This window comes from Mesoplodon bidens (genome assembly GCF_964165515.1).
Source record: "Mesoplodon bidens genome assembly, chromosome: 6".
Taxonomy (NCBI): Eukaryota; Metazoa; Chordata; class Mammalia; order Artiodactyla; family Ziphiidae; genus Mesoplodon; species Mesoplodon bidens.
In genome coordinates, this window is record NC_138162.1 from 112,702,730 (window position 1) to 112,712,278 (window position 9,549).

Consider the following 9,549-nt stretch of genomic DNA (forward strand, 5'->3'; position numbering starts at 1 on the left):
CCTCAACTGAAGATGCTTTTGTGTTTTCAAAGTGGTAATAGCAAGAGGTAAAAATAGGTGTGATGTTTTGCCATTTTCCCTGTCAGTTATTTTAAGATAGGATCATTAAATGCACCTGCTTTGGGTAACACTATTTGCAAGCAATAATTAATGCTAATAATAGTGAAAGCACAAGATTTCCAAATCAAGCATTTCTTCATAGAAATATTGTAGAAGTAACACATTCTGCCTGCTAACTCCAAAGCTCCCAGGCGGGAGCAAAATCCATCCCTGTGAGATTAATAAGGATACTGGCAGGTTGTCAGATCTTGCTGTTTTAATTCTGCCACAGAGAACTGTTGCCTTCACTTTTAAGGAGTGCATTGAATATGAGTGACTGTTGGCTAGATGTCCACGTTACGTCCTTGAAAAACACCAAGTAGTGAACCTCTAAGAGAAGTTGTAAAATTAGGCACAAACTTGTTCATACCTTGTGGCAGTAACTAACCAGTCGATGATATAGGTATGGGGAATATCATTTATCTCAACTCTTTTTTCCACTGTAATGTTCAAAGCTATAGCTTAAACTTTTCATTTGCGGATAAGTCTGCACTGGCGGCCTTCAATACACTTTGTGCTTTGAATTATTGTTTTTAAATCAGTACTATGCAGACATTTAAAACCACATACTGAGTAGAACTGAAAAAACAATATGCATTATATTTTTAAAAGTTATTTTTACATTAAAATGAATCTTATAGAAATAGCTTTAAATAAATCTATAATGTTATAGGTGTGGAGCCCTATATCAAGGGCACAGGACAAAAATCTCTGGAATTAACTGAGCCCCCACAACGACTGTTGCCATGGGCTTTCCTGACCTAAACCAGACAGCCCTCAAGTCCATGTTAGGTAAAATATTCACCATGTAGCAACCACGTAGCATCCTGACCAATCACCTAATGCCATCCCGCCAGCAGGAATTTTCTTTGTCTTGAGGCTACAGAAGTTGGCTACTAGCCCACAAAGGGGCCCCGCTCTCCGTGGTCCATCAGGAAGTCGGCCCCTGGATTCGCAGCGCCCCTCACTAACTCTGCTCTTTCTTTTCAATAAGCTCACTCTCATCTAAAATACTTTGCGTCTGGAAACTCTTCTTCCAACCTGCGCACGGACCACAACAATACGGTACCTCTATTTACTGACTGAGAAAAAAAATAAATATTAAATTTGCAGGGGCGCGAGTCTTAATTTCCTTAATTGAATTTTTCAGTGAAAACCCTAATGTAAATAATTTTTTCAAACCTATTTTTCTTAATAAATGAAGTAGGGCTCCCAGTGCAGCAAAACTAAAAATATGTTGGCACTGAAAAAAGACTAAGAGACTGGATAATGCCATTGAAATATTCAACCCAATTTTATAAAATTATAAACATAATTTTAAATATTTGCAGTACCATTTAAAATACAAATGATTATGTGATGATTTCAGTCTAATTTTGCCCTATCTGTTTATAAATTTGGGATACTGAAGAAGTCTGAAAGTATACATTTCTAATTTAAGTCATCTCACAAATTAAGTATCATTTGTAAATAGCGTTTTACTTATATTAGAATTTCAGAACTCAGTTTACCAGTGCTCAGGAAAAATGACCGGATCCACGATCACAAATGTCATCGCCCCTCCATCCCTTCCCTCTTGGTAGCTTCTCTATTAGGCAGCTCTATCCATCTGATGGCTCCCAGGATCCATCCCTGATTCTCACCAGCCTCCAGTCTGGCCAAACAAGAAACTGTTTTTGGTGACAGAGTTCATTGACCTATCTTAGCTTATGTGCCAACTATTGAGACATTCCTTGTGGTCAGAGAGATGGCTTCTCTGCTTGACCAAAACCAGATGACATGCTTCCCCCAGAGCTGGTCAAGTTGGAGAGTCGGGGGGACAGGAGAGGTGGGCAGGAAGTTGACCTGAACCCTATGGACTAAGAAAAGGAGAGGGATAGTTTCCAAGAGGAAAGTGAGTGAACACACACTGAGATAACCAAAACAATAGGTGGCCACTATGGAGGAAGACAAAGAAAGAGTGAGCAAAGGATGAGTTATGCCTTAATCCTTTGGATACATTTTCAAAGATGATCACGGTTCCTGTAATATGCCGAGACCCATGTTTTCAAACTGTGTCATACTGGGTAGGATATGCTGGAAGAAAAGAGAAGAAACTGAATAGAAAATATAGCAAGCATCTCATGCATATATGACTGCACTCATTCTCAGTATAAAATATATTTCTTATTGTGAATCAAAGTGGAAAAGGGTTGAAAAGGTACTTGCTTTAATAATGGCTGTAATCTTTGCCTCTAGATTTCCTTCTGTTTTGAATTTCTGACTGCATTACCATCTTAATTCTAGGGCTCCATTCAAATTTATTAGCACCATTTCTAATACCTCTTACTAAAACTTCCTCCTTAGCATATAGTTATGTAACAGAGAAGAGCAAAGCTGACTCCTTATTAAGTCTTTCCGTTTAGTTCTAACATTTGTGTTCTATTGCCTGTGCTTAGTCAGGCTGGCTCTGCACCTTTTAGAAAAGAATATACAGGATAGCCCATCCTCAAGGCTCTGACCTTTGAAGGTGTAACACTTTTCCATTCATTTAGAGAAAAAAAGTTGCAGAACAGAGAATAACATTTGTCTTGTTGGAGGCTTATAGGAACATCGTGACCTGACCTACGTGGACAGCTGCAAGAACAAAGGATTCCAGCACCAAGAAGTCTGCAACAACCAACCACCCCACCTCCCCTTTTAGTACAAAAGATGCCTGAAATCTAAGTGGGGTAAGATGGTTCTTTGGGACACTAGTCCAGCATCATCACGGTCTGCTGGCTTTCCAAATAAAGTCGCTATTCCTTGCCCCAACAAGTCGTCTCTCGATTTATCGGCCTGTCCTGCGGTGAGCAGTACAAGCTTGGACTTGGTAACAGTTACACAAAATAGAAATAGGGATTTCTAGGTTTAACTTTGAAACATTAAAATATCTCCCCCTCCCCCCAGTTTTCAAGTAACCCTTCCATACATACATTCAACCAATAATCACTGAAAAGTTATTTTGTTGGTAAGTTTATATATGCAAGTTGTGTTACATATTGTGTTCTATGTAGCCATTAGTGCACACATATATTGATTAGGGTCCTGTCTGGAGAACAGCATTCAAGTCTGAAGGACTCTGATATGAGGAGCCAGTTACAACAGTACTGGAAGAGCTGAGGAGACAAACATGGGGTGATGAAGTAATCCAGCAGCAGCAGGAGGTCACCACCACCTCTAGAACTGGTGGGATGCAGGGTATCAGCAGCACCAGGAACCACCAGGGAGGCTGCCATGCAAAGTTGCGACTACAGAGCAGGGGCTGTCCTGTGGGCATTAGGGATGCCACCTGCCCTGCCAGGGATGCCACCTTAAATGAAAGTAAGAGGAAATCTTCCATCTGCCTTCCCTTCAGTATTCCTGTCAGTGTCTCCCAGCTGAGAAGGGGGTCAGGAAAATGTAGCTTGCAGGGTCAGCCCCTTGTGATACAGAGCCAAGCAGTGGAGTGGAAAGGAATGGATTTGAGAATAAATAGGCAAATGACAGGCATGACATACATTGGGTATGTTCCCTGCTACAGTCATAGATTTGAGCTTTAGCACCAACTTGCTTGTAAAAGTCATGAGTAAAGATATCACTCTAACTCCATAATAATATAATGGTGCAATATTCTGGGGTCTAATTCCACAACAGCTAGTGGCCTTACAGTCATCTTGCATGTATGTAACAGTCTATGCATTTAGGCGTACAGATGCATGAATTTATTATTAATCCCTATCACTAATCCTTAAGATGATTTGTCTTCTTTGTCTTATACTCAAGCAATACTGTCTCTCCATCACTGTATAGATGCTGTGAAGGATACAATGATATTAAAACACGTTGACTGTCTTATTAAATCCTATCACATTTTTGGGTTCAACCTCCTGAGTTTAAATTGTAAGAGGATAAACTGGTAAATTCCTAGATTTAGGTTGCCCTAAAGCAATTGCATGCTAATCAGACACCATTATCTAAAATCTAAATGTATAAGCTTAAGTAAATTTTTATTTCTTTGCCCTTAAATTTATATGTGTGATATGTAGAGAGAAACATATAGATATAGATGTATATTTGCTCCTGGACCCACAAAGTAATTTATAGAACTTTGTGTACTTTGGAATCATTGAGTATGAGTAGCAGAGGATGCAGATAAACCTTGAAATTCATGACTTAACACAATAGAGTTGTTTTTCTTTGCTCACACAGAGTCCAACGCTGGTATTCAGTGAGCATATTTCCACGAGGTGGTTTAGGCTGCTTTGCCTTCTATCTCCACCGTCTAGAGCTTTGCAGTCATTCAATTCCAGCCAGTGGACTGGAGAAGAAAAAACGGAGAACGTATACCTGCTTCTTAAACACTTCGGCCCGAAAATAACATTCATTATTTTACTCATAGCCCACTGGTGAGAACTAGTCTAAAAGTCCTATCTAGATGCTGAGAAATGCAGACACATACATGCCTCCCAGAAACAACTCTACACAATAGAAAGGGCACATGAATTTTCAAGGGACAAACACATCTTTTGTCTTTGCCACATCTACTGTCTCTATAAATCCCGTGTTCCTCACACTGAATACATTCACTCCCACTCCGGGGAAGCATCCTAAAATCCCATGCAGTTACTATACCCAACTCAAATCCAGATCTCCAATAGCAGCACTGCCCTCTCCTTTAGGACACTGTGGCTTCTCATGATCAAGGGACGATTTATCTGGCCTGAGCACACACTCTATAGTCATGAGCAGAGAGAAAATCTACAATCAAATCTCTCATTTAGAAAAGGGAAGAATGGGATCACTGGTCAATAGCCATGGTACAACCCTACAAGTAGGCATTGTGAGGTCTCTGCCCTGAAGTGGGGACTTTCTTGACTTTCCTACAGTCTTCAATTTGGGATTAATGATTTCACCACTGTGCCAGAAAGGGGAGGGGGAGGGTGACTCTGGCTTTGCCCTAAGGGGGAGGGGGACTCTGGCATTTTTGCTGTATTATCCTCTGTGGTTTGTTTGTTTTTTGGGGTTTTGGGGGGTTTTTTTGGTACCAGATCTTCTGGGAAGTGATGTAGTTTTCACACACGCTATCCTGTCAATGCAAGTTTCAAAACCCAAGGTTTACTTTAAGTCTTAAACAGTTAACGGCTTTTTCAGTCTGGCATGTGATTTCTTTAGCTGAGCAATTCAAAAAAACGAGTAGACTTCTGATCTATTTGCTTCCAGTTGATTTCATTTGCCTGATAAACACCCAGATATCTTGAATAGTCATAATTACTAGTCATAATCCTCCAGGCTGATATATTTCTTTGAATCTCCTCCCCCCATTCCTTCTCTTCTTTCAACATAAGGGTAGTTACATTGAGGTAAGCCAGCTTGGAGGGAACTCTACACTAGTAGTTTGTGGCAGAACTCTGCTTTAATGGATCTTTAATGCAGAAAACATTTCTGAATCTTACCTTTTCATATTTGGAGCCTAAAACCATTTGAGTTTTCAATCCAAAAGGCTCCAAATTTCTGGATTCTCTCTTCTCCTTTTCTTTCCATTTTTACTGCCAACTAACCTATATCAGCCAGAGCTTAACTCCTAGTTAAATTCCTTGCTAAATGTAACCAGAAGACACCAAAAGATATACCACTAGCATTCTGTCTTCCAACCTCTTCATCTAGAAATCAGCCTGAATAGGCAGGGGAGACAATATATTTGTCAAATGTTTATCTTTGCTTAACAAGTTCCTCCAGTTTTGTAGCCTCACTAAGTACCCACCTACTAAGCCAAAGACCTGCTGAGAAGTATAACAAAATGGCTATCCAAAATGTGTTGAATATCTTGTGTTTGCCCTCCCAGGTTGCTGATATATAAAGACTAACTACTCCTTTGCCTGTCAGCACCTGATTTGGTTCAGTCAACAGGAGGCTCTCGAAAGAGGTTGGAGGACCAGAGGAAAGTGAGGTCAGGGTATTTTTCCTTGGCTTCATTCCTGAGTTGTTGGTATCAGCATCTGTCTGGGAGTCCTTCCCCTATAGCTACTCACAATACAGCCTGGTAACCATTCTCTTCTCCAGGCCCTTGGATGGTTAATAATCTCCTGCAGTTACTATCCCAGGGCCCTACACTCCCCCTTGCTATTTCCCTGAACACCACAGATAACTTTATAAATAAACGTTTTAGTCAGCTCTCTTCAAATTGCCCAGTTTGAGAGTGCCATTTCTCTCCTGCCAGAACTATAACTAATAAACTCAAACTTATCAAATGACAATTAGCTAGAGCTGTTACTCTTTCACTCAGTAGCACCCTGTCGATGGAGTTTAAATTAGGTGAAACTGGGGTAAAACACCTCACACTATTGGTAGTAAAAGGAGAATTCATGAATAACAACTTCAGGAATAAAAACAGGTTCTGTAGAAAATGAAAAGATAGTACAAGGATATTATTAACAAATTGCAATAGTAAATACATTAAATGGGAAAATACCTAGCAATATACAACTTACTAAAATGGACACAAGTAGAGAAAGAAAATTGGATTAGTCAGATAACTACTAAAGAGACTGCAAACTAGCCAATTTATTTGATCTATAATTGGATACTTCCCATAAAGTCTTTACCCAGATGGCTTCACTGGTTAATTCTGTCAAATATTTAAGGAGGAAGCAATTCCAATGTTACGCTGACTCTCCCAGAATACAGAAGAAGCCAATTCCCAATTTATAACCTTGATTTCAAATACGGACCTTAAAAATAAAACAGTTATTTTACCGGCAAAAATGGGTTTATTCGGGAATAGCAGAGGAATAGCAATTCAGGAAAAGCAAGCAAGCTATGGCAAAAGCCATAGGCAAGTCCAACACACAACCAAGAGGAATGTTATTTTATAGAGAGAAAAGGAGCAAGACGGAAGGGGTTATTTTGAAAAAAGTCCATCGGAGAAAAGTGAGAGTTCAGGGTGATGACGGTTTCTCACTGGCTGAGTTGCTGGGGTAGTCAATTTCTTGTAGGAGACACCATGTACATCTTTTCCTGTTGGGACCTGTGATGGATGATTCTTTCCGGTTGATGATTCTTCTGCTGGGGTCTGTAATTGACAATGCTTCCTGTAATTGACATCAGGTGGTACTGCCTGAGAGCGCCCCCTTCTGGCTTCCTGACTCCATCTTAGTGAGGTTTTCCTTTATTAATTTCCACCAAAACCTGCCAAAGACATTATTATTATTATTTTTTTTTTTGCGGTATGCGGGCCTCTCACTGTTGTGGCCTCTCCCGTTGCAGAGCACAGGCTCCAGACCCGCAGGCTCAGTGGCCATGGCTCACGGGCCCAGCTGCTCCGCGGCATGTGGGATCTTCCCGGACCGGGGCACGAACCCGTGTCCCCTGCATCGGCAGGTGGACTCTCAACCACTGCACCACCAGGGAAGCCCCAAAGAATTTTTAAAAAGTGTAGATCAATAACACTTGTGCCACAATAAACATAAATACAAAAATTCTAAATAAGTTAGCAAATAACTCTTCCACATCAAAAAAATAACAGAAATCAACAAGTTGGTTAATATAGTAATTAAATTTGGTCTAGGGGGCTTCCCTGGTGGTGCAGTGGTTGAGAGTCCGCCTGCCGATGCAGGGGACACAGGTTCGTGCCCTGGTCCGGGATGATCCCACATGCCACGGAGCGGCTGGGCCCGTGAGCCATGGCCCCTGAGTTTGTGCATCCGGAGCCTGTGCTCTGCAATGGGAGAGGCCACAACAGTGAGAGGCCTGCGTACCACAAAAAAAAAAAAAAAAATTGGTCTAATATTCAAATTGAATCAGTGAAATGATCATATTAACAAAATAACTTTAAAAATCATATGATAATTTTAATATATGCAGAAAAAATACAAGTATCCACAAAGTATAGCATATTAATATTGAAAAGTTTTTCAAAATCTTTTCTTCCGCAATTGGGAACAAATCAAGGATGTCCACTCTCTCTCCTTTTATTTTAAATTGTACTGAATGGTCAATCCAGTGCAATCAGGCAATGAAGGGAAATGGCATTGTAAAAAATTGGAAAGGAAAAGATAAAACTATCATTGTTTGCAATGGATGTGACTATCAATGAGCAAAAGTCTAAGAAATTGAAATTATTAGAATTAACGATGACTTTAGCTTTGTAGACTACCAAAAAATGGGCACAATTCCTTGCAGCTTCTCCCAATGAGAGGTGGAGTCTATTTCTCCAACCCTGAATGTGGGTTGGCCTTATGACCTCCTTTGTCACAACAGTGCAGGAGAATCGATATTGTGTGATTTCGGGAGAGGTCTTTGCATGTTTCTGCTCTTGTGCATGGAATCCCGCCACCTCATGAACAAGCCTGAAGCTAACCTGCTGGTGGATGAGACATCACATAGGGAAGAACCAAAACCCTCCTATTAGCCAGTTCCCAGCCATCCCCGCAGCCGGCATCAGATACATGAGTGAGCCCCACTGAAAGATTAGCCAAGCCTGACTCAAAGCAGCTGAGCCCAGCCCAAATCACCAACCTCCAGAATTGCAAGATAAATAAATTGTTGTTTTAATCCATGAATGTATGAGTTCTTTGTTATGCAACAAATGCTAACTAATGCAGGAAGGCTCTGAAAACAAAGAGAGTATAAAAAAATATGAGAAATTCCTAAAAACAGAAAATATATATATATAGTATGTTCAATAGCATAAAAATTACCAAGTAGCCTCTGGCTTTGACGGGCTTCAAGAAAGAAAGAAAGAAGGAGAAGAAGAAGAAAAAAGGAGAGGGGGAAATGGAAGGAAGAAAGAAAGAAAACAAAAAAGCTTGATTGAATGTAAAGAAAAAATCGTCTCACTGATGGCATAGGAAAGCTATCCAGGCAATCAGAATTTAAGGGACCAAGATGCTGGAGACAAGATAAACCCACTGAAATGAGCATGGTGTTTCTGCTATTTTCTGTTGAGACATCACCAATCTGTAAAAGCACAGAGATGCTTTCACTGAGCAGAGCATGGTTGCTAAACTGCAGAGAAGTAGAACAGAACAGACTTAAAGGGTTACATGGCGCAGAGAAATGGAGCTTAGGACTACCAAACAGCCAGGACTTAAGAGGAAAAGATTGTGGAAAGAAAGGATGTACAGAAAAGAAAGCCCAACGATCTGAGCCAGTTTTCCCCCAGGCCATTCGCAGCTTGGCTTGAGAGACAGGCAAACTTGGTGAAAAGCTAAGCATAGCTCTCATCAGTATCACTACGTGAGGGAGAAAAAAGTAAGAGCCAGTTCCCATTATGGTGGTGAGGTAATAAAAAATAGCCCAGGCTTTCATCTGAGGCCCCCAAAAGGTTATACTTTACAAGTAAGGGCAAACCAGAAATAGAGACCAGGCCTTATGAAGACTAAAACCCAGACTCAAATCAGCTTAATATCGTATTAGATTTAACTGATGCACTATTATTCTCCTGGTCTGCCA